Source organism: Peromyscus eremicus, chromosome 7 (genome assembly GCF_949786415.1).
Source record: "Peromyscus eremicus chromosome 7, PerEre_H2_v1, whole genome shotgun sequence".
In the NCBI taxonomy this organism is placed as follows: Eukaryota; Metazoa; Chordata; class Mammalia; order Rodentia; family Cricetidae; genus Peromyscus; species Peromyscus eremicus.
The window spans coordinates 80,390,064-80,416,684 of record NC_081422.1 but is presented as its reverse complement, the minus strand read 5'-3'; the positions used below and the strand labels follow the sequence as shown (position 1 = coordinate 80,416,684).

Below are 26,621 nucleotides of genomic sequence, written 5' to 3'. Positions count from 1 at the left end.
TCATCCATCTTAAACTGACCACCATATGACCACTTTTTTTTTTCCAAAAATAACTCTTAAAAAAAAATCCCAATCTTCCTATGAAACCATTAGGAAACAAATTACTTCATATAACTTGGTACTATGTTCCCATCACAATTCATGTTGAAATTCAATTCCTAATAGGAACTATTAAGAGGTGCAACCATTAGGTCATTAAGTCATTGGGGCTATTTCTTCATTCATGAATTAATGCACAATGAGTAAAATTATCAATAGGTTTCCTGGTTTATTCCAAGACTGAGTCTGTTATAAGAACCAGTTTGGCTGGCTTTCATGATTTCCTCAACCCATGTGAATACAGCCTCAGGACTGTACCATGAGTTCCCACCAGCATGAAAGACCTCACCAGATATGATGCCTTAACCCTGGGCCTCCAAAGGCCATCAGATTCATGCACTGAACAAAATTTTCCTCCATAAATTATTCAGTATACAGCATTCTGTTATAGCATCAGGCATGAGACCCTTGAAATAACTAAAAAAAAAAAAAAAATCTGATTTTTTTTTTTCTTAAAGTGAAACAAGCAAATCATAATGGCATTTGAAATCTTTCAGGAGTCACTGAACAGTTTTCTGATTTGATCATTTGAAAATTTAGCTAGTTCTTTCAGACTGTCAACTCAGGCAAATTGGACCGGAATTGCTGTAAATCATGATTAGTGTGGTATTAGTTCTTTCAAAAAAAATTAAAAAGGAAGCAGCATAGCTGTCTATTAAAAAATAAACAAATAAAAGCCAAAGATTCTCTGGGTAAATTAGGCCCTGTGAAAACAGGTATTACAGATTTATTTATATTTTATGGTATAAAAAGAAAATTTAATGGATTAAATTCTGCATCAGAGCACCTACATTTTTTAAAGTTTCATTTAAATGGTCATAAATAGTAAGTAGAACTCCTAACAGTCATCCAAAGATGTTCTGCTCAGTTTAATGCTGGCTGCACTCTTTTTTGCACTCTCCTTTGCAAAGGAAAAAACACGAAGGCTGAAGAGAAATATCCTCTACTTACTTGCTTCTTTTAGAGATTTATTACTGACTATGTGCATGCATATCTCTGTGTGTGGCATATACATGTGGTCCTCTGGGAGGCCAGAGGTAGTGTCAGATCTCCTAGTGTTGCACATACTAGCAGCTTGTGAGCCACCTGAGAGACTGCTAGGAACCAACTTGGGCCCTCTATCTGTAAGAGCAGCAAATACTCTTGACAACTCAGCTATCTTTCTGGCCCAATTACGCCTTTCTACTAATATACCTGAGGGCTGTTGTATCACAGTGCCAAGTATATAAATGAATTCTGACAAACACCAAGTCCTGGTTGGCCATTAAAGGAAAAACAAAAGTAATATATTAATTAGATGTTCTTACCAAGTGCTTTTGGCTAAATGAAAATTTATCATTCAGTAATTGCTATCATCTAGAAATTTAATGTAATAATTAGTATATTTATTTCACTTTCGTTAAAAGTTCTGAGTTCCAATATTGATGTGACAGTAAATAATCTTTAATTATTCAGTTAACAAACTCATAAAACTAGGCACTCCTGAGAATTGGAAGTTGATAGAAGAAAACAATTTTAAAGATTTTTAATAATTTAAGAGAGTGATAGAAAGCCAAACATACTAGGAATTCACAAATATAGGCTATGCCTTATATCCTTAGTATATGATTCAACCATTCATATGTTTACTGTGATCTCAAACTCCAGACAAATGCATGTCTTCCAGTCTCAATCATCTTACAAAGGTAAGACCTTTCCAGATGCAGCAGAAGTAGCAGCATCTGAGACAACCTTACAGTGCATTTACTAACTGCTAGGTACTGTTTATGTGCTTTGTGTATTTAGTTCATATTATTTCATTTCATCTTGACACAGATACTACTGGCATTCTCATTTACAGATAGGAAACTGAAGCATAAAAATATAGGTCAGGAAATAGCAAAGTCGGATATTTAAACTCAACCAGTTTGGCTAACCCATTATTCACTCTCATGAAACTTTTCCTTCTTCTAAACACCTTCCTTAGAGTTCACAAGAGAAGAGCCTCCCTTACTTCTACCAAGAACTTCAACCCTGCTTCTGCTCGTCTGCTTTTTTAAATGCATGAGCCGGAATAATGCTGAAGAAAAATCATCTAGCATAGTTGGCTGGCTGTATCACTATCCTAACCTAGTGATTTTTCTTAGTAAATTTCTCATCTTGGCACAACTATGTTTATATCTTCTCTTTGCCAAAACTCTTAACAATATCTTCTCTCCTTCATTACCAAAGATCTACCTCAAATACAATGAAGAGAGTGGAGTATGGTAGCAGAGGCTTGTGGTGTCAGCTACTCAGGAGGCTGAGGCAGAGGACAACTTGAATCTAGAAAACTGGGCAGGAAAGCAAGACCACATATCAAAAAATAAACAAATAAATATTAAAACAAGATGTAATTAATTAAGAAGAAGAAGAAGGAGGAGGAGGAGGAGGAGAAGAAGAAGAAGGAGAAGGAGAAGGAGAAGGAGAAGGAGAAGGAGAAGGAGAAGAAGAAGAAGAAGAAGAAGAAGAAGAAGAAGAAGAAGAAGAAGAAGAAGAAGAAGAAGAAGAAGAAGAAGAAGAAGAAGAAACATGAGAAATGCTTCTAGTTCCCCTCCATCAAGCCTATACCAGTGTTGTCCTACACCCATATGCTCCGCTTTCCCTGTTAGGAAAAGACTTTTCCACTAAAGGTCCACCTCTTTGCTGTGGTCTAGATTTCATTTCCTGTATGCTCAGAGTCCTTATTATTTCACTCCCCTTCAATACCAGCTTCTATACAGAACCATTCTCTATCCATCTCTGAGTATGAAGTCAAAATTCGTTACTTTCCCTGGACTTCCACAGGTCCTCTGGCTGACAATCAGTTTCTCTGTTCTCTCTTCCAGCAAAAGTTTATGAAAGGTTTTCCTACATACAATATTTCATTTCCTTATCCTCAGTTTACAATTTAGCCAGCTCAAATATGTCCTATGACACAGTCCTTCCTGGAAACAAACCATATAAATGTCAGCAGGTCAACAGCCACCTTTCTAGCCATTCATCTTACTCTCAGTAATAAACACTTGGTTTTTGGCTTCCGGAACTCTACTCAGGGTGTGTTCCTATGTGTTGGCCACCCATTTCTGTGTTACAAGAAAGCATCGACAAAGGTCAGTTTGGAAAAGTTTGGCAAGACAAATGGTGGAGAGAAATTGCTGTAAAGATTTTCTCTTCTAGGGAAGAATGTTCATGGTTCCGAGAGACAGACATTTATCAGACTGTGATTGCTTCAAACCACAGAGGAGGCACAAAAAAAAAAAAAAAAAAAAAAAAACCAAAAAGAACCCCTGCAGGGAACCATGACAGTGGTTTTGAAATGTTCAAAAAGATGACAGAATTCCACAACGGTGATTCCACATGGACTATGATGAAACCATTAAGCTGATTAACACCAAGGAAAGATTGACTTTGGACTACAAACTGGTCAGTACAATTTCGAGATGACTAGCTGAGATGATCCAGTCTGACAGACTACTCGAACAAGGACTTATGACAAGCCCTAAAATTTCCTATTATACAGAGACTGGATAAATGATACAGGACTTGACAATTAACCTCAAAATTTTCTTTTCAGGATTCCCTGAAGATCTCTTCGCCCCTAGAAAGCAGAAAGTAATTTTAAGAAAACGACGCCCACATTCCCAAGAGGTGGGATGGGAGGTTTTTGGTCATTTGAGTTATGGATATTGTCATTGTTTATGATGGTTGGTTACAAGTTGTTAATTGTTAATGGTCAGGAAAAAAGCTGAACAAGGAGATTAGATTCAGAGTTTTTGTTTAAAAAAAAAGATAAATAATAGGATAAATGGGTAGATCACTGAATCTACACTAAAAAGAAAAAGGGAAAGATATAAAAATGACAAAAGGTAGATTACTGAATCTATTATGAAAAGAAAAATACTTTTAAAAAGGAGCTACTTGTTTTAAATAAGATAAGTAATAAAAATTTTTGTCTGAGTTTATTCAATGTTACTGGACTGAACATTGTTAATATATATAATGGAGTTTTTTATTTGAATCGTCAAATGTTAATGGACTAGACATCGTTAATGTAATCTTGACTGTGTATATATTGTATATACTTATTGGATAGTTTTTCTTGTATTAGTTATAAGCTTTTTTTTAAATTTTAGACAAAAAAAGGGGAAATGTGGTATTGTGTTCCCCAAAATATTGTGCACCCTAATAAATTTATCTGGGATCAGAGAACAGATAGCCACTAGATACAGAGACTAGAAAATGGTGGCGGCACTCACGCCTTTAATCCTAGCATTCCAGAGACAGAAATTCCTCGATCTCTGTGAGTTCAAGGCCACATTGGAAACAGCCAGGCATGGTGACTCATGCTTTTAATCCCAGAAAGCAAGCCTTTAATCCCAGGGAGTGAAGCAGAAAGCAGAAAGATATATAAGGCATGAGGACCAGAAACTAGAAGCATGTGGCCTGGTTAAGCTTTTAGGTTTTGAGCAGCACAGTTCAGCTAAGAGCCATTTGGATATGAGGACACAGAGGCTTCCAGTCTGAGGAAACAAGATCAGCTGAGAAGTTGGCCAGGTGAGGTTAGCTGTGGCTTGTTCTGTCTCTCTGATCTTCCAGTGATCACCCCAATAACTGGCTCAGGTTTGATTTTATTAATAAGAACTTGGAGGAGGTGGGAATGGGGGGGGGTGGGCTGGAGGGAAGGTGAGGGGGGCGGAAGGGGGGAGAACAAGGGAATCCATGGCTGATATGTAGAACTGAATTGTATTGCAAAATAAAAAAAAAAAAAGAACTTTTAAGATTCATGCTATACATTTCTGTCTGGGTTGGCTCCTGTCTTTTATTCATTCTTCACTGTGGAAGCTCTTCAAGACTCACTCTACAATCCTCATTTCTCCAGGATATTTCTTCTAGTCCCATAGCTTTAAACAGATCTTCACTGATACATCCTAAATGTACAGCTATCACTTTCCTCTTCTATTATGGCTAACCAGTTAGAGATGACTACTGAACCCACTTGTATTCCCAAGTCTCTAATTCATCTTCCACAGAGAAGCCAGGGATCACTTAAAAACATGTTGTTTCTTCGCTGAAAATCTGCCAATGTTTTTTCTCTGATGTTAGAATAATATCCTAACTATGTTCATCAAAATACCTTATTTTGTACTGTAGGCATTTTTGTACTTGCTACCCCTCTGAAAAAACTTCTGCTCCTCCAGTTATAGCAAAATATCAGAAAAACCTTTCTGATTAGTATAAGCCACCTGTTCCAAGGCTCATGCTCTTCACTGTACCTAAAACAGCACATTATTCCTTGGCCAATACTTCTTAGAATCTGAAATTGTCCTGTTTGCTTTTCCTGTCTATCACATCTTGAAAGAGGTTGGGAACTTTGACTAGTTCACTTCTGCATCAGTTCTGTAAGTGGCCTAGAGCAGGCCCTCAAATATTTAGAATAAATTTCTGCATCAGTTCTGTAAGTGGCCTAGAGCAGGCCCTCAAATATTTAGAATAAATAATCCACTGAAGCCAATACAGTCCACAAAGCATTTTTTCTCTTGGGTAAAAACTCTGTTAAAAACAACACAACCAAAAGGCAGGAGAACAACCACCATGTTCCACTTCTTTACTTAGCTCAGCTAGACCATTCCCTAAATACAGACTACATTTGTGTGGTCACAAGTATTCTAAAAAAACCTCAAAGACTCCCGTAGGAACATCCATAAAATGTGGTGTACCTAGTTACTTAAAAGCTTATTATAATCAACTTTATTGGGCATAATTGTGTTAAAAATAGAGTAAGAAAATAATGTTTTATAGTCTTAGAGATCAAATATATTAAAATTAATCAGATACAGATCTAGTTGGAGGAAACATTAAAATCTTACTGTACTTTAGTATATTTCTATTTGTAAATGATGCATGACTGTATGAAATTAATTTTTCACTTCTACATATAAACAAGTATGTACTACTTTGTCTTTCTGTGCCTGATTTATTCTAGTTGATGTACTATTCTTCAGGTTTATATTGGAGCAAATGAAGGAATTTCATTTCATGGTTAAGTAATATTCAAGTGTGTAAATAGATCTCATTTTTTAAAATCTATTCTTCTGTTTATGTACACCTAGGTTGATTCCATATTTAGCCAGTATGAATAATGCCTCAATAAACATTCAAGTGCAGGGACTTCTTCAACACAGTGATTTCCTTTTCTTTGGATACAGTCCCAGGAGTGGGGTTACTAGATCAGATGATGGATAATACTTTCAGTTTCCTCAGGAATCTCAATACTATTTTTATAATGGCTATATCAGTTTACATTTCCAGTGTGATGATTAATCTTGCCAATTTCATTGGATCTAGAATCAACTAAAAGGTAAGTCTCTGTGTTGGTCAATGAGAATACTTCCAAGAAGGATTAACTGTGGGGAGATCTTCCATCAGAGTGGGTGGCACCTTCTAATGATAGTCCAGATATAGAGGTTCAAGGAAAAAGCAATGTTACTTGCCTGCCCATTCTTCCACTTCTTGCTACTAAGTGTACCTATCCCATTGTCATTATCGATGCTATCAGAACCCATCTTTGGCTTTCTGATGTGGATTGTAGAGAAGTATTTCTCCAGGAATCCTCTAGGCCTTCAGTGTTAGGATGGCACTGCTCAGAGGGCACCAGCATTATGGACTGAGCAGCTACCAGTTTCTCAACCTCTCTTGCATGCCAACAGCCACTGTTGGACTGTGTAAGCAATGTAATAAATCACCATTTATAATATATATCAAGGGCTGGAGAGATGGCTCAGAGGTTAAGAGCACTGCTTGCTCTTCCAAAGGTCCTGAGTTCAATTCCCAGCAACCACATGGTGGCTCACAACCATCTGTAGTGAAATCTGGTGCCCTCTTCTGGCCTGCAGGGATATGTGCAGACAGAACACTGTATACATAATAAATAAATAAATCTTTAAAAAAATATATATATCAATATTATCTGTTCTGTTCATCTAGAGCAACAGTTCTCAACTTGTGGGTCCTAACACCTTTGCCAAACCTCTCTCCCAAAATATTTACATTATGATTCATAGCAGTAGAAAAATTACAGTTATGAAGCAGCAACAAAAATGACTTTATGGTTAGGGTCACCACAACATGAGGAACTGTATTAAAGGATCACAGCATTAGGAAGGCTGAGAATCACTGTTCTAGAGAACCCTGACCAATACATCTAATACCTACTTCTCTTTTGTGTGTGTGTGTGTGTGGCGGGCGAGTTGAGACAGGGTTTCTTTGTGTAACAGCCCTGGCTGTCCTGGAACTCACTTTGTAGACCAGGCTGGCCTCGAAATCAGAGATTGGCCCACCTCTGCCTCCCAAGTACTGGGACTAAAGGTGTGTGCCACCACCACCCAGCTCTATTTCTCATATTTTTACATTCTTGTCAGTACCTCTTTTCCATTTCTTAAATAGCTGCTCTGATTTAGGTGAGATGATGTAATCCTGTGGTTTTAATTTGCATCTTCTTGATTATTAGTAATGTTGAATATTTTTCAAATGTTTATTAACCATTTACATATCTTATATTGATAAAGGTATATTTTTAAGGCTGGAGAGATGGTTCAGTTAATAAAATGTTTGCCTTGCAAGTGCTAGAATCTGATGCTGATCTTCAGAATCCATATAGTTGGCATGATTACATTCTAACTACTAGAAAGAGATGAAGATGCTGGCCAATCTGACTAGCCTATTTGAAGAGTTTCTGATCAGTGAGAGACTCTGACTCAAAACAAACACAAAACAAAAAAAGGATGTACAATGCCTGAGGAATGACCACTGATGTCCTCTGGCATCCACATGGACAAGTACACTTGCACTCATAACCAAATACTATAGATCTTTTTTAGATAATGCAACAATTTCTTTTCCTGTATGTTTATCTTTAAAAAAAAAGGAAAATGAAATTATGTTTTCCTTTTTAATCATTCTTCTTAAACTTTGATTTAAGAATAAGGACCATCAGCACTTGGGAGGCAGAGCCAGGTGGATCTCTGTGAGTTTGAGGCCAGCCTGATCTACAGAGCGAGATCCAGGACAGACATAACTATACAGAGAAACCTTGTCTCCAAACAAACAAACAAACAAACAAACAAACAAACAAAAAAGGAACAGAGGAACAGGGAGCATAAGTCAACTCCAAATAACATAAATAACTCACTGTTTGTCTTGCTTATTATTAGTTTCCACCCCCCCCAACCCCCCCCACTCCCCAGAGCTTGACACAAGGTAGGGTCATTTAGGAAGAAGGATCCTCAAGAAAAAGATGTCTACCACCAGACTGGCCTGTGAGCAAGCCTGTAGGGCAATTTCTTAATTAATGATTGATACAGGAAGATCAAGTCCATTCTAGGTAGTGACACCTTGGGTAGGTGGTCCTGAATTGTATAAGAAAATCAGGCTGAACAAGCCATGAGGGGAAAGTCAGTAAGCAGCTTTCTTCTATTTCAGCTCCTTTAGGTTCCTGCCTTGAGTTCCTGCCCTGAATTCTCTCAGTGATGGGAATATGACCAGAGAGCTATAAGATGAAATAAACCCTTTCCTTTCAAAGTTGATTTTGGTCATGGTATTTGATCACAGCAATAGAAACTCAACTAAGCCACTGTTCAATACTGATAGTGTTTCCAGTAAACAAGTTTATTAGGCAAACTGATTATAAATTAGGATAGGGAAGGGGTTTGGTTTGCGGTTTTTATAAAACACTAATTCTATTTCTCTAAGTGGCATGGTGGCCGAGGAACTATGTTCAGTATGCATAAAATGACAATCCACTGCTTGGCCAGGCATGGTGGTGCACGCCTTTAATCCCAGCACTGAGGAGGCAGAGGCAGGTATTCACTTCTGTGAATTCAAGGCCAGTCTGATCTACAGAGATTGTTCCAGGACAGCCAGGACTACAAAGAGACTTTGTCTCAAAAACAAAACAAAATAAACAAAAAGACAATCTAATATCCTGAGAAAATAATCCTGAAGTGAAATTACATTCCCCAGTGGAATGAAATCCTCTAGTGATGTAGCAAGTTGGGCTGTGAATCTAAACCAGAGTGATAGGTATGGCTGTTCCCAAACCTAAGTATGTCCAGGGCACATGTGTGGGCTCCTGCTGGGATGCAGGATGCACACTAATACACATCAAATGGATGGTTTTTAAGACTAAAAGGCTTAAAAAATGTTGGCAAGAATATATGTAATTCACCAGAGGGTTCATTATGAGATGACAAAATATTTTAGAAAAGAAATATTTTAAGGAAGTTTCCACATTTTGGGGAATTCTGTGAACAACACTGATAGCTTAATTGCATAGTCTAGTTTAGTCATATATCTTGGTATTAACCACACTTGTACAAACTAGTAATGTGTATTACTTACAACTGAAACCCAAATAATTCCAGCTTTGAGGTGTAGCACGCTTTTTAAAAATATGTATTTCATCTAGGCAGTGGGGGTGCATACCTTTAATCCCAGCACTCAGAAGCCAGAGGCAGGGAGACTTCTATAAGTTTGAGGCCTGCCTGGTCTACAGAGCAAATTCCAGGTCAGTCAGAGCTACATAGAGAAACTTTGTCTCAAAACACCCCCTCATATGTATGTGTGTATGTGTATGTGTGTGTGTGTATATATGTATATGTATATATATGTATACACATATGTGTATATATACATGCATTTCAGACAGCATCTTCAACAAATGGCGCTGGTCACACTGTATGTAAAAGACTGAAAATAGATCCATATCCATCACCCTGCACAAAACTCAGCTCCAAATAGATCAAGGACTTCAACACAAGACCAGATACACTGAATGTGATAGAAAAGGAATTAGGGAATAGGCTTGAACTCAAAAGCACAGGAAAAGTTCTAAACAGAACACCTATAGCACAGGTATTAAGATCAGACTTAATAAATGGGACCTCTGTACAGCAGAGGGCATCATTTGACCTAAACAGCAGCCTACAGAATAAAGGGGTGGGGAACGTTAATCAATTATATATGATAGAGGGTTGGTATCTAGGATATATAAAAATAAATAAAAATAACAACAACAAAAAACCTGAACATCAAGAAAATGAATAACCCAATTTTTAAAATGGGGTATAGAACAAACAGAGTTCTCTAAAGATGAAACACAAATGACTGAGAAACATTTAAAGAAATGTTCAACATCCTTAGTCATCAGGGAAATGCAAATCAAAAAACTACTTTGAGATTTGCCCCAGTCAGAATGGCCAAGATCAATAAAACAGAATACAGCACATGCTGGGGAGGATGTTGGGAAATGGGAACACTTATTCATTGCTGATGGGAGTGCAACTGTGGAAATCAGTATAGAGGTTGCTCAAAAGCTGAAACAATCTACCACAAGATCCAGCTATATCACTCTTGAGCATATATTTACTATATGCTCAATTTACATACAATTTACTACAGAGATACTTGCTCATCCATGTTCATTGCTGTTGTATTCTTAGTAATCAGAAACTGGAAAGAGCTTAAATGTCCATCAACTGATAGATAATGAAAATGTGGTACATTTACACAATAGAATGTGGTACATTTACAAATTTAATGAAATTTGCAGGTAAATGGATAGAGCTAAAAACAAACATTGTAAAGTAAGCTAGATGTGTTTTCTCTTATATGTATGTTGTGGAATATTATTTTAAGACGTGTTACATTTGTTTATGCTGTGGAACATTTGTATAATGATGCAAAGATGTGTGGCATTCTTTTATGTTGCATTTATTTAACTCTGTGAGGCTGTGTTATTTTGCTTATCTATAACACCTGATTGGTGTAATAAAGAGCTGAATGACCAATAGTTAGGCAGGAGAGGGATAGGCAGGGCTGCCAGGCAGAGAGAATAAACAGGAGGTAGAATCTGGGAAGAGAAGATTGAGGAGCAAGAAAAGGAGGAGAGGAGGACATCAGGGGCCAGCCACCCAGCTACACAACCAGCAACAGCATAAGAAAGAAAGAAAGAAAAGCATATAAAATAGAAAAAGATAAAAGCCCAGAGGCAAAAGGTAGATGGGATAATTTAAGAAAAGTTGGCTAGAAACAAGCCAAGCTAAGACCAGGCATTCATAAGAAAGAATAAGTTTCCATGTGATTATTTGGGAGCTGGGAGGCAGGCTAGTGTAAGAGCCAAAAGAGTTAAAAATAACCAACAACATATGTGGGTGTTAGTTTTTAAGCTTTAGGTATGTGTATTTCAATCAGAATAATCAGAGGTTAGGTAGCTGGTAAAGGACCAGAGGGGAGGGGAGCTCTTCTGACAAAGTGGAAATAGAACATAGTGTTATAAAGAGATAAAGGGGAAACTAGGAGGGCAAATTAACCAGAGAAGGGGATATGAGGGCAGGGTCAAAAAGGGAATATGGGGAGGGACAACTAACACTAAAGGCTTTTTAAAAAGCCATATAGAATAGAGCCTAAATATATACACATGTCAAAGGAATTTAAATGAAGTCACCATATAATGGGAGAGACAATGCTGAAACTAGATATCTTATGCCACAAAGTAAAAACCTTACATCTTGTTGAGTCACTGGCCCAAAAGGTCTATAGATCCCTAACCATCACAGGCTACTGCCAAGATTACTGGTTACTCTATAGAATCCGATAGTAAGGCCCTATTGCTGAAGACACATTTATGTCAGTGAACATGTAGAAATCAAGCTGGTGTCCTACTAGAAGATTCACCTTTACTGACCAGCATTCGTGGTGCTGGAAGGTACTTTACATACCACCAGAGGAGACAAAGTAATCATCATTATCACCCAACTACAAACCCTATGATGTACAACAATCTGCCTGCAAGATATACTGGCAATAGTGGCCAAATGGTATGGGAGTAACCAACCACTTTTTGATTGGATTTAAGGCTTACTCCATGAGATAGAACCCATACCAGATACTGTCAAAATGTCCGGAAACCTGAAACTAGATAGGTCATGAGCCCTAGAGGAAAACCTACTACTATTATACTGCTAAAGGAACATAACAATCTAACTCTTAATGACATATTGTTATATATCAGTGCTTTGCTGGGCCTTGATCAGAGAGAGAAGCTTCTTCTTGGAGAAGATGGAAATTAACACAGAGACCCACAACTGGACAATGTGCAGAGTGAGACTTTGGAGCACTCAGTCATAAATGGGACATCTGTCTCATACTGCTCACCTCTTGGCTCAGGGATCTACATGGAAAATGAGGAAGAAAGATTTAAGAGCCAGAGGTAGTGGATGACTCCAAAGAACACTTTCCAGATACAACAAGGCTAATGCACATATGAACTCATAGAGACTGTGACAACATCAAAAGACCCACACAAGTTCAAACAAGCAAAAATCCCAGCATGACAAAGGGGAGGTAGACACAAAATCCCATCCCTAAGAACCTATTTGCAAATGATACCTGATAAAAAAAGGAAAATCAGTTTTCTCCAATGGAGTGTCACTGGTTATATCAACCACACTCTGGGGCAGGCCCCATGCCCAGTAGTTGGCCAACACAAAAAGAATTACCCCTCTCCTTTTTTTTTGGGGGGGGGGTTGCTTTTTGTTTTTTTGTTTTTGAGACAGACAGACAGACAGGGAGAGCAAGCTAGCACCTGAGTGAGAAAAAGTTCTAGCAAGCACAAGAGTGCATGATGAGCATACGAACATGAAGTTGGGTGGATAAGAAGGTGGGTAGAATTGGCAGAGTTGGGAAGGAGATAGAATCTGATCAAAATATATTGTACGAAAATAATTTCAATAGAAGAAGAAAAAAATCCCATTTTTCTTACAGTTACCATTTGCTTGTATTAAAATGTCTTATTTCCTTGTACGTAGGAAGAAATGACAAGATTTTTAGATGACAAGGAAAGATACTCTGAGAATATTAGAATAGTACATTCATAAAAATCAAATTATCTACATGGACCAAATTCAATCATGCCTGTGCATGTAAATGATTAGATACAATATTACACAGGAATGCACTGGCATATTAGTGGAGTAACTGCACATACAGAGGTAAAATAAAATCCACATTGCACATACCATATATCTCTATACATCAGTCCACTCAAAGGAATGGAAAGTATGTGGAGAAAAGCCTTGCCCCAGTTTTGTGAAGCAAGCAGAACTGTTAATAGCACCACTGCCTCCTCCCCAGCTGTACAAGCAGGTAGGTGTTTTGGTGATTGGGAAGATAAACTTTAGCAACAGTTTTAATAATATGCACAAATGTGCCTCTCTTTCAGAATGAATATCTACCCATCATCCTGAATGTTTTACATTTAAATTACAGCAGATTCCTGTGTTTTCATTACATATGTACTCAAAGAGCCAATTACTTTTACAAGTAAAAAGCAGAGCACATTACTACTCACTCCCTCAGGAAGTTCAGAAAGATAAGTCTGATAAAGCACCTGAAGCACTGTTAGTTTTCTTACCATGTAAGAAATGTCGGGCGGTGGTGGCGCACGCCTTTAATCCCAGCACTCGGGAGGCAGAGCCAGGCGGATCTGTGAGTTCGAGGCCAACCTGGGCTACCAAGTGAGTTCCAGGAAAGGCGCAAAGCTACACAGAGAAACCCTGTCTCGAAAAACCAAAAAAAAAAAAAAAAAAAAGAAATGTAACTGTGACATTTAATTCCTGGGAAGTGAAACACAAGTTCACAGTCTTGACTACAAGCCCTTTTTAGTGATGGAACCATATATTTAATCCTATCATTTGTACTTATCTCCCTGCAAGCAAGATCTCAGCTACTGTCCATTGTTTAAGACTTCTTCCCTTTACCTTGTTTCCTTTTCGGGCTATGTCCCCTGCTTCTTTTTGTCACCTGAAGGTTTACTATCAGGATTACTTCAAGCCTCTGAATGATACATTATGAGTCAGTTCCTGACTTGGCTCATTTGTTAACCACTACCATTTTCAATATTAGAAACATGGTTTAAATTATACTATAGTATTTTGGATGAACATATGCTTTGTTTTCTAAAGGCTGGTCATCTTTTAAAATTGTAAAGCAACCTAAAATTTACCATCTCATTAACTGAGTGTGTATTTCAGTAGTAATTAATAAGCACATGCAATTTGTAGACTCTTCTATGACTCTCATCTTGCAAGCCTAAACCTCCCTCTGTCTACTAAACAATCTCCACTTCCTCTCCCTGCCCCACACCTGGCAACCACCATTCTGGTTTCTGTTTATATGAGTCTGACTACTACAGCTACTTCCCATTAGCAAAACCATACAGCATCTGTCTTTTCACTACGCTAGGCCAAGTTTATTTAGCATAATGTCTTCAACATTTATTCACACTGTAGCATCTGTCAGACTATCCTTTTCAAGGCTGAATAATATTCTCTTACAGGGAATATTGTGTTTGTTTTATCAATTAATTTGTAAATGGACATTTAGGCTATTTCCACCTCTCAGCTACCCTAAATGGTAGTGCTATAAACATGCAAGCATCTCTTTTAGACTCTACTTTCAATTTATATTTACTACGTATTCAAAACGCGGGATTCCTAGACTACAGAGTGTGTGTGTGTGTGTGCGCGCGTAGGTGCACATATACACATGTGTATATATGAAGGTTAGAGGCTGACAGGCTTTAACTGCTCTCCCCCTTATTCATTGAGATAGAGTCTCTCAATTGAACCCACCTATGTGGGCTAGTCTAGCCGGCCAGCCTGCTCTGTAGGAACCCCTCTCTACCTTCCAAGCAGAATCGCAGGCAGTCCACCAGGCCATCCAGCGTTTAGTGGATGCTGGAGAACCAAGCTGCAGTGCTTGTGTTTGTGTGGCAAGTGCTTTATCTCCCCACCGTGTTTTAACGCTTTGAGGAACTATCATACTTCTTTCCAGTGCGGCCATCCACTGCACATAAGGATTCTAATTTTTCTACAGATGCACCAATCTTACTTTCTGGGTAGTGTTTTATTTTGGAACTAGCCACCCTAAGGGGTGTGAGCAGTATTTCACTGAAGCTTTCATTTGCATTGTAACATGCAAATGTTTTCTTCTTTTCATGTTTATTGGCCATTGAGATCTTTGGGGAAATGTCTTTTCACATCTTTTAATTGGGATGTGTGTAGTTCAGTTCTTTATGTACTCTGGATTCGTATTTTCTCCTGCCCCATCGGCTGCTTTCTCACTCTGCTCTGTCTTGATTGTCTGTGCTTTTAATGTGTTATCTGAGACTCAATGCCATACAAAATGGAGCTTTTCTCCTATGCTTTTTTCTAGGACAAGTCTTTATAGTTTCATGTCTTTTAGGTCTTTAGTTGTTGACATAGTTTTTCCAACACCATTTGTTGAAGAGATTGCCCTTTACATGCTGGGTAATCCTGGCACTTTCATGAAATATTTGACTATACATACTGAGATTTATATCATGCCTTTCCACTTTATTCCAAGGTCTCTATGTATGGTCTTTTGATGACTGTGGCCAGTTTTGTATTTCTTCTGTCTGAAATACTAAATCCCAACTCAGCCTTCAGGTCTCAGATGTTATGTAGTTTGAGAAGTCCTGACCATCCCACCCTCTCTCATTTCATTTCCCCAACCCTCAACTTCAGTTATATATTATTCTTCTATCACAGAGCTCACCTTGTTTTCCTGTAATTGACTTGTGACTCCCAGGGTCACAATCTCAATGACAAAAGAGGCTCCATTTGTAATCTTAGCTTTCACATCCGCTCCTAGTAAATGCTTTACAATAGTGCATAATCAATAAACATTATTAATACTGGATCACAGTGTGTGTGTGTGTGTGTGTGTGTGTGTGTGTGTGTGCGCGTGCGCGCGCGCTTGCTTTTTTTTTTAGCATGCTCAGCTGGTAAAGAATGAATAAACTCTATGTACTGATTTAGAAAATGCTTCCAAGATATATAAACTAAAAAAAAAAAAAATCAAGATGCAGAAGTGCTTATAAAGTTATAACTTACATAAGGTATATAATATATCAATTTGTGTAAGGCAGGAATATATCAATTTGCATGTCTATGATACCTCTCAAAAATAAAGTTGATTATCTTCTGGGGATAGATGGAAATCAGGTAAATGAAGGATGGGAAAAAGAATTTTCATTATATACTTCAAAATTATATGAAATTTTCCTTATTATGACAATGATTAAAAAAATTTAAAACAGAATGACTAAATAATGTCCCTAAAGAACATCAAATAGAGGCTGAAGATATAGCTCAGGGCCTAGCACATGCAAGGCCCTGGGTCTGATCACTGTGTTGTGTTCCTAAGAGAGACAGATGGGGGAGGTGAATATGAACGAATAAAGTAACAGCAATGTGGGATTTCTTTCCTCTTTCATCTCATAACAAAAAAAAAAAAATAAAAACTAGTAAGATCTATATCTTAAATGCTTCTTGAGAACTCAGTTACGCCCTGGCCAGGGCTAGAAAATATGGCAGCTCCTACCTTGGTGTTTCTTGGGTCACTCATTCTGCAACTACTATCTTTGTCATAAGGATAATCAGGCAACCCTGTAGAGCAGTGGTTCTCAACCTTAGGCGACCCTAAGACCATCAAAAAACATTGATATTTACATTACAATTCATAACAGTAGCAAAATTACAGTTAGAATTAGCAATGAAAATAATCTTATGGCTGGGGTCAGCATAGCATGAGAAAGCGTATTAAAGAGCCGAAGCATTAGGAAGGTTGAGAACCAGTGCTGTAGAGACTCACTTAGAGAGGAACTTTTCCCAACAGTCAGGGAAAAAAAAAAAATGCTAGTCATATGAGTAAGCCACCTTAAAAGTGGATCCACCACCTAAATTGAACCTTCAGATGTTTGCAGCTGTGGCCAACAAGCAATGGCAATATCACAAGGGGTGGAGGTGAGGGTATACTTCATAGTCAAGCTCCTCTATCCTTTTTGAAAAATAAAAACAAAAAAGCAACACCAAAACATTGAATTGTGACAGATAGTGTTTTAAGTCAGTACAGCTTGAGATGATTTAGATAACGGTTAAACTTCACTGTCAGCTTGCTGGATTTGGAATCAACTATAAAATACACTTCAAGCCTTGTCTGTGTGGGAATTTACAAAAAGGGTCCACTGAAGGGAGGGAAAGAACCACTATGCCAGTGACATCATCTCATGGAGTGGGGCCCTCGACTGAAAAAGGAAAAGTGGCGGAAAGCAGGTGAGCATGCTAGTCATCGTGTGTCCCAACTGTGGACACAGTGTGGCAGCCGCCTCACTCTCCTGTGTCTTCCTTCCCCACGATGGGCTGCACCCTTAAGCCCTAAGCCAACTCGGACCTTTCCTCCTTTAACTTGCCTGGCTACAAAAGATAATCAGTTTAGACTCGGTATCCTCAATTACCAAGAGTCCTCACTGGGTAAGTTCTTACTTTAACACACATTGTTTTTCAGAAAAGATACATGTTTTGGTGTTCCTGGCTTTGCTGCACCCTGTATGCATGATAAAACAGTATGACGAAAGCAAATGATGGTAAGATGTTTCGTTTCCCAGTAAGTTCCCTGAAACAGAGATTGACAAATCTAATATGAATCCTCAGAAATTCAGTGACTTCTAAGCTTCAGTATTCTGTAATACATAAAACAAATGCATGATCAATGAAATGAAAAAAAGGAGTATAAATTCTCTACTTTGAAAGACATAGTTAGTATAAATAGTAGTTATCAGATCACATTAAACTAACTGCAGCAAGTTACAGAATCAGGTAGGCCTGGAGAAGGCACGTGGAGGACTCTGATACACTAAAGTAATTATGATGCTGGAGTCCACATCCAGGCTCAAAGTTGAGTTTCCAATCAATGACGCCATTGTACACAATAAGGAAGTCACTGAAATCTGAATAGCCAAATGACAAAGAGTAGCTTTAAAGCACGTACTATATTTTGATATTTTCTTAGGAGGAAGATACTCTTAAGGAAAAAATGTAAGAAGTTCCATATGGTAAGATATGTGTAAGAGTGTATGGAAAAGCCACTCTGCCAGGTCTGTCTTTTGAAAAAAGCACAATTAGTGGTCTGGGATGGTATTTGTGGCATACAAATGTTCTAGAAAATTTGTCTAGAAATCTAATGAAAGAAGCATATTGAAAAGGTTTTAGACCACTGATATCTTATGGTCCCTTATCCTAATATTACAGAGCACAGCCAAAAGCAACTAAAAATGTAGGCTACTCACTTGCTCAATTCAAAGAACTAAGATTGCTGTGTACTTATGATTGTCAGCTGTCACTCAATGACAGCTCATCGGTGGCACCTATACTGCTGTTTTGTGTTCTAGTAGACAAACAATGTAGAGACAACTTTTCAGGGGTCCAATCTTTCTTATGACACAGATTAAACAGCTTTTTCGAAATTCCAGTCTGAGGCTGCATCCCCAAACCTCAGCCTAACAGCAGTCTAACCACTGGCTGAGTAGCAAATCACTGTGTACACTGAAAGCTGCATCACCACAGGACTTTTGTTTGTTTTGAAAATAGGAAACCCAATCTAACTAACTGGTCTATTTACCTAAGCTCTTTGACCCTGAACACAAAATAAAAGAAAACTTCAGGCTGAAAATCTAGATGCATGCCTATAAATTCTCACAGCCACCTGAAACACAAAAATGTCCACACAAAAAAACAGACAATCTATTTTCATGCCAGTTTCTATGAATATCCTTCCAAAAGACAGGGGTATTTCTCATTACACCAGAGGAAGGAGCTTTTCGTAGCATGGAAATAGGACAAACTGGCTATAAAAACGTGATGTCACAAGACGGGGTGGAGCAGGAATGAGCTGCACTTTAGGTGCATTACTTTACTCTCGCAGACTCCTTCCCTAGGAAGTTCCCTCTGAGTGTGCACATAAAAAGTAATTTTAAAAAGGTGCATATTTTATCCTTCTAGACTACTTGGTTAACAGAAGGGCCCTGCTTCTAGGATTTAGATTTTTTTTCCCTTTAGATAACTTATTCCCTTAAAGATAACTTATCTTACTAAAATTGCAGTTCTAGCTTTTTATTACAAATGTGATATAGCACCATTAAGACTATTTTGAAAATACAGGCATTTATCTGGTTCAGTAATGATCATATTAAGTTTTCATCTTTGAACTGTATTTTTAACGTATGTTCACACATTTTGAATTTTCAATGAAGCTATTCCCCAAGTTTTGAACAGATAAGACTGCAAAAGAAAGTCAAAATTCTGCTTACGTAAATATTTATGGAACTTTGAGCCACCAACCACCAAATAGATGACTCCATGTGCTGTGGGATGTTCTGTATGGCAAATGTGTTGCTGATTAGTCAATAAATAAAACACTGATTGGCCATTGGCTAGGCAGGAAGTATAGGCAGGACAAGGAGGAGAATAAAGCTGGGAAGTGGAAGGCTGAGTCGGAGATACTGCCAGCCGCCATGATGACAAACAGCATGTGATGATGCCGGTAAGCCACGAGCCATGTGGCAAGGTATAGATTTATAGAAATGGATTAATTTAAGCTGTAAGAACAGTTAGCAAGAAGCCTGCCACGGCCATACAGTTTGTAACCAATATAAGTCTCTGTGTTTACTTGGTCGGGTCTGAGTGGCTGTGGGACTGGCGGGTGACAGATTTGTCCTGACTGTGGGCCAGGCAGGAAAACTCTAGCTACATCCATGGACTTTTCAGACTGTAGAGGATAACAGTGACTTAAGGTGAGGAAGGTATTCCCTGTTCATTCTCTTCCAATTCCTCTGACTATACTAAGTCTTAGTTTGGTGCCAGGATGGTATCAAGAACAGCAGTTAATTCTGGCTACTCTCCCTTCTAAACAAAGAACGTTCACTCTCAAGGATTAGAGTAGTCATGAAGCATGTGTTTCTAGCTAGATGCTTCCAACAACACCGTTTTCTTTATTTTTACTCATGTCTGCCTTCTGTTTATGGCAAGTGTTATCAACTGTTAACTAAAGGGTATTTCAAGTGTCTTTTAAAAAATAATCACATTGATGTACAGAAGTATTATATAGGAAACGTATATATGGTCAAATTTTTGATAAGGAAGACATTTAATAAATACTACATTAAATTATCTCTTTGATCAAGACACGGTTATTTGTGATGTGCATGTCATCCTCTATTTAGCCATCATGAAGGATGGAGGATTTTTTTTTTTTAAGTCCAGGCAAGTCAGAGGAGGAAAAAATTGAAAATGAGATCACCAAAAGAGGATTCATAGACAAGGTGGTATTTGAGGACTTGAAGGATATAATTCAGAGAAGCATAATGGAAGAGAACTCTAAACAAGGGAAATACTGAGTAATACACGTCTGACTGGTAGCAACTCCAAATCTTGATTTTGATGTTGGATACATGGGTTAAAACACAGTAAAAGGTGCCATTAAATAGATGTATATTACCATATAAAATTTTTTCCTCAAGAAATTTGATTCTATCTTTGACTTTAAAGTCACTGAGGTTTAAGGTTTAGTTGGCTTTAAAAAGAGGTAAATAATATCAATAGAAAAGAGAAATCACAGTTTAGAAACATGGGAATCAAAAGTATTTTCCTACAATAAACCATCAATAGAAACTGTGAGCTGCCCCACCGCCCCGCGACCTGCCGCCCCTCGCTTGGCTTGACGAGTCGGCACGGCTGTCCCGCGCGCCAAGTTGGGTTCTTCCAGCGTCGCCACCATGAAGAAGGTGGTTCAGCAGCTCCGGCTGGAGGCCGGGCTCAACCGCGTGAAGGTTTCCCAGGCAGCTGCAGACTTGAAACAGTTTTGTCTGCAGAATGCTCAACATGACCCTCTGCTGACTGGAGTGTCTTCAAGTACAAATCCCTTCAGACCCCAGAAAGTCTGCTCCTTTTTGTAGTCATGTATCTTGAGGTTTCTCAAACCACTTTTCATGAACCAGTGGATATTCAAGAGAACTAAATTTGAAGTCTGTACAAAAGCTTCTCTATAATGCGTGCCATAATATACAATCTTCTACTTGTCAGATCTTAACATCTACCTCTCTGAATTTTCATGGATTTCTGTTTCACAAGGTTTAACTATTTTATATACACTGGCTGTAGCATACAATAAAACAGCATAAAAAAAAAACAAAAAACTGTGAGCTACTAAACAAAAACATTAGCTTTACTCATCTACTAGTTTTATTTCAGAGGCCAAACGTACCTCATTTAGAGTTTACCTATTAAAATTAAATATTCTAAGCTGGGCATGGTGGTGCACACCTTTAATTCTAGCACTCTGGAGGCAGAGGCAGGTGGATCTCTGAGTTCAAGTCCACCTTGGACTACAGAGGGAGTCCCAGGACAGCCAGGACTACACAGAGAAACCCTGTCTCGAAAAACAAACAAACAAACAAACAAACAAAATTAAGTATTCTATATCCCCCCAAACTAAAGTGTGTATTAATAGCATTTGCCCCAAGTAATAAAGAAGACAGAATATCGGCATGGTTGACTATTAGTGACATCTCCCAAAAGGCCGGGTCCCAAGCTACTGTTGCTATTTGCAGGGGGTGAGGAGAGGTGAAGTCAGGAAGTAGGTTGGTGGTGGGGTGGGGTATGGCAGGGATGGGTTGAATCTTGCCAAGCCCCCTCTTTCTTGTACACCATGAGGTAAATAGGCTCTGCCAGGCCATTCTACCTGACCAGAGGCCCAGAAGCAACAGAGTTAAGGACAGGGAGAGCAACTTCGATCTAAAAGTCTTTTCTCTTGGATTGTCACGTGTTTTCTAACAGTGACAAAATGTTCAACATAATAATACTTCACAGAATTTAGCAAAAGAATATAATTTTCAACATTTAGATGCTGTTTCCAAACAGCTCAGAAATAATAGTCTCAGAATTTTTTTTGTTTGCTTTTAGCTCTTTTTGATTACCTGAGATTTTAAAATCATGTAGTTATTAAGCACTGAATACATTTTAGTGTATTTCCTATTTCATTGTTTCGAGAAAGCCTAACTAGAAGGGGAAATCATAGCGAAAATAAAACCATTATAAACAAGTCTTCACTTGGAACTTTAAAGAGCCATTCTACATACATTCAATAATAACCACAAAAATCAAACCAAAACATGAATTGTGGTTGAAAAAGAAGCATCAGGAGACTGGAAAAAAGATATTCCTCTGTTATAAATGAAAGTATTAGGAACAAAGAGGATGTATGTATCTGTAATATTGATTTTTTTTTTTTACTAAGGAAATTACAGTTTCTTTTGTTATACAAGTGAAGTATAGATCTTCATGCTCCAGATACCTCAGACAGCAACAATGGGCCATTGCATGTGGTAAGCTTGGAAGCAAGCAGACATATCACAAGTACAGTAATTTTGAAATTAGTAGTGTGTGCTACTTGACTCTAGAAGATTTTTAACACTGCCTGGAATGGAACCCAGGGCCTCATGCATGCTTGGTAAGCATTCTACCACAAGCCTGCAAGCCTGGGCTCTTTGGTTAGCTTAATCTGGGAATGCTATTTACACCTTCCTTTGAAAATCATATGCATGCAAGCGTAGCAGTAACGTTCTTTTTGTTTGTTTGTTTTGGTTTTTGAGACAGGGTTTCTCTGTGTAGCTTTGTGCCTTTCCTGGAACTTGCTTTGGAGACCAGGCTGGCCTCGAACTCACAGAGATCCGCTTGCCTCTGCCTCCCTAGTGCTGGGATTAAAGGCGTGGGCCACCACCGCCCAGCGCAGTAACATTCTTGAGCCGCTTTAATAAGCAGATCAAAGTCAAATTTGGGGCTGGGGGTGTAGCTCAGCAGGAGAGTGTTGGCCCTGTTTTAGAAATACCCTGAGTTTGATCTCCAACACTGAAAACAAAAGTTAAGCTTGACGGAGTCTAGTGTGTTCCCACCTCATGTGAGAACACTGTTTAGGGGAAGTAAGCTACTGCTTTAGTACAGTGCTGAAGGGAAATATCAATTTGGAAAACCATGGTCTTTTCAAATTCCCTTTAACTGAGGCTGAGCATATGCAGGGCCCTAGGTTTGATTCCTTCCCAGCACCCCAAGAAAAAACTTTACAACGGGTTGGGAGTGCAGCTTGTGGTAGTATCTTACAAAGCATGCATGAGGCCCTGGTTTCCAACCCCAGTACCACTAAAACAAAACGTTAACAAACACTGACACCAGAACACACACAGTAACTGAGGACTTGGGAGATCACACCTGTTAGCAGCAAAAGGCAGAACCTTGAACTTTAGCTCCCTATCCTCAGGCCACAGTTGTTTCTACTGTAAATTACAAAATAGAACTCAAACAGTTAAACAATTAATTTACATTTAACATTTGGGTCACAGTGTCACATTTTCTGTTTTGTGTTTATTTCACTGTTTTTAACTCTTTCTTAAAAATTGGGTCCCCCAAAGGAGGTACACCTGGAGATTTGCTCTCCCTTTAGTAATTCTGAGGAATGACCAAGTTGAACTAAAAGTAACCATTAGAAGAAGGCATTCAGACTACCTAGGCTATAATTTACCTATAACTTCCGTCAGCTCAATGAAATCAAGAGGTTGACGATCAGGTGAGTCACATAGCACATAATGCCAGCCTATGTTATTCCTAAAAGGTCATATTACCACGAACAAATACAACTAACCTTAAAATGGCAAGAACTTCACACCAACATAAAGAGCCTGTACCACCAAGATGAGTTTTGTCTCCACAGTTCAGAGCCATGAAAATGAGGGAGATCCCTGTATTTTTCTAAAAACCCAAAGAACGTGTGCTTTGACTCCAACCTCTAACCCTGATGTTCCCTCAACTCCACAGAACTCCCGAGATAACGTAGGAACACACACACATCATTTCCGTGGCCAGGAGAAAGTAGAGTAGCGTGCCATTCCCGCCCCCTCAGGGTAAGGAGGGGAGCACCAGGTAAGTCTGGTCATAGTGCAACTTTCAAAGCCTCGGGAATCAAAGGTGAGGGCTGTTAACAACTTCCGTGTGCCAGCCCGACTTCCTCTTGGTGAACTTGGCCGTGCTCTCTAAACCCTCTGCACGGGCACCCCGGCGGGCCTCGGCGTCGCCCCAATCAGAAAGGGACCCACCGGACTGGCGAGGCAACGCCGTGGCTGGGAGCCTCCAACAAAAGACGCCGGGCGCCCGCGCCCCGGTGACACCTCCCCATAGCCCCGCACCGGTTCTGCCCGCCGAGGCCGTGGACGGCTCTCGGGGGTCCCCCCACCGCCCTTCCCCGGGCCGGGCCGGGCCCCGCTTCCCCTACGGCGGCGGGCACAGGTGGGGGCCGCCCGGGTGGCGACACCCCGACGCCGCCACCAGCGCAGGCCGGCCCCGGAGCCGCCCTCCCGAACCGCGCCGCACCGCATCTCGCCGCGCGACCGCGCCCGGGGGGCGGGGGGGGGCGGGGACGCTGTTACCTGCCGCGGGCTCTGCGGCTCCCCGCCGGCGCCGCTCGCCTGGCAACCGCGGCAGCCGCACCAAGGCCGCCAGCCGCCGAGGGCCTAGTGACAGCTACCAGCGTGCACCGCGCGCGCCCACGCCGGCGTCGACGTCGGCGGCCTCGAGCCCGCCCCCCGCCCCCCCGCCCCTCCCGCCGCCGGCCGCTGCCCGCCGGCCCGCGTTCGCTGGCGCCACAGCGCCCTCAGGCGGCCGGTCGTGGAGGCGGCGGCGGCGGCGAGAAAGGCGGGAGCAGGTGTTTTCAACCAGCGGGAAGAGAACCTGGGGCGGAGGGAGAGGGGAGGGGGGATTGAAGACAGCCTCGAAGTCTTGTTTTAAGTACGATCCAGAGGGTCCATCAATATACTGTCTACGAGTTAATTCCAGGCTCAGAGTCTGTGTGGAATTGAGAGACAGTTTAGCACGGTTTGGTGTCTAGACTTCTTTTCAAATTTACAGTTACTCCAAAGAGTTTTGTCTGGACCGCAGCATTAGGAAAATTGAAAGTTTTTTACAAATATTTTTTGTGCGTACAAGTGTTAAACCACTTATGATGAGCGTACTGTTCTGAGAATGCTGTGTTATTTCGCTATGTGTCAATATTTAAGCATTTTACATTCCTTAGTGTGAAACGTGGAAGGTGACAATTGTCCTTCAAATAAATGTGTTCACACCGAATAGTAGTTTTTTTCTTTTTTAGTACCTTTGTTTTTCCGAAGATTATTTACTTACATTTTATGTGTAAGAATGCCTACAGATATGTATGTGCATGTCTGGAGCCCAAAATGGGTCGGACGCTCTGGAGCTGGAGTTATAAGAAGTGATGAGCAGAAGGATGTGAGTGCTGGAAACCTAACTTCCCAGTCCTCTAGAAGAGCAGCAAGTGCTCTTAACTGATGAGCCAACTCTCTCGCCCCCAGCTTTTATTCTTTAAACTATTATTGCCACCCATGACTTCACATTGTTGGGATGAAATACGAATTTGTGCAACAATATAATAAACGTTAAAGCACCTTAAAGGCTGACTAGAAAACTTCTCTGACGTTACTGTTCTTCAATATACTAAAGACTGTTTTGTTTTGAGGCAGGGTCTTGTCACAGAGCCCTGGACGGCCCTGCACTCACTATATAGCCAAAACTGCCCTTGAACTTGCAGCAATTCTCCTGCCTCAGCCTCCTTAATGCTGGGATTACAGGTAAGCACCAGAATGTGGCTTTAAAGAACTTATTTAGAAATCTTCAGGTTTGTTTGGTGTTGGGTAATTATGATTATGAAATGGAACAACAATAAATAGGATTTCTGTCCTGGCTAGTTTTATGTCAGCTTGACACAAGGTAGAGTCATCTGTAAGAAAGGAACCTCGATTGAGACAATGCCTCCATAAGATCCTGCTATAAGATGTTTTCTTAATTAGTGATTGATGGGGGAGGGCCCAGCTCCTGGAGGGTGGTGCTCTCCCTGGGCTGGTGGTCCTGGGTTCTATAAGAAAGCAAGCTGAGCAAAGCCCTGAGAGCAAGCCAGTAAGCAGTACCCTCCCATGGCTTCTGCATCAGCTCCTGCCTCCAGGATCCTGCCCTGTTTGAGCTTCTGTTCTGAGTTCCTTCAATGAAAAGTGCTATGGAAGTGTAAGCTGAATAAACCCTTTCCTCCCCAAGTTTCTTTGGTCATGGTGTTTCATGACAGCAATAGTAACCCTAAGACAACCTTTATACAACCCGAAGTAACCTTTATACAAGCTATCATGAAGTAACAGCCTTTCATTTTTAAAGAAGTCCTATTGAAATTCTGTGGCCTGATATATTTGTTTGTTTATACCACACCATATACTTTACTGCGTCAAACTTTCAAAATGTATCTTGTAGTAGCAATGAAATTATGACTTCCCTGAGTCTTTTATTTTTGCAATATCGTGGGTGTGTACATCAGCAATTACTCATTTTCTTTTTGCTTCTCCAAAGTTGTATGATTAGACCCTTTAACCCAAGATACAAGACTCCATCCACTGTCTTTTCATGGCTTACATTTTTGGGGCTCCTTCAGTCTTGGAGCTATCCTGTCTAAAGCGAATGCAGTGCCCCATCAATCTCTGACATTTTGGTTGCATCGGTCGGAAG

The 26,621-nt window shown here is 39.8% G+C and overlaps 1 protein-coding gene across 5 annotated transcripts in view; it reads right to left on the bottom strand.

Moving 5' to 3' along the window:
* The window catches only part of Dop1a (DOP1 leucine zipper like protein A), a 106,650-nt gene extending 82,057 nt beyond the window's left edge, over positions 1 to 24,593 (bottom strand). For 4 of the 5 annotated variants that reach the window (XM_059268313.1, XM_059268315.1, XM_059268316.1 and 1 more), the window contains exon 1: positions 24,488 to 24,593. The gene's annotated coding sequence lies outside the window, so the exon portion shown is untranslated. Of the gene's footprint in view, positions 1 to 16,560; positions 16,630 to 24,487 lie in introns of those variants that run through there. The other variant, XM_059268314.1, reaches the window with a different exon arrangement.
* Positions 24,594 to 26,621: the final 2,028 nt, after the last annotated feature.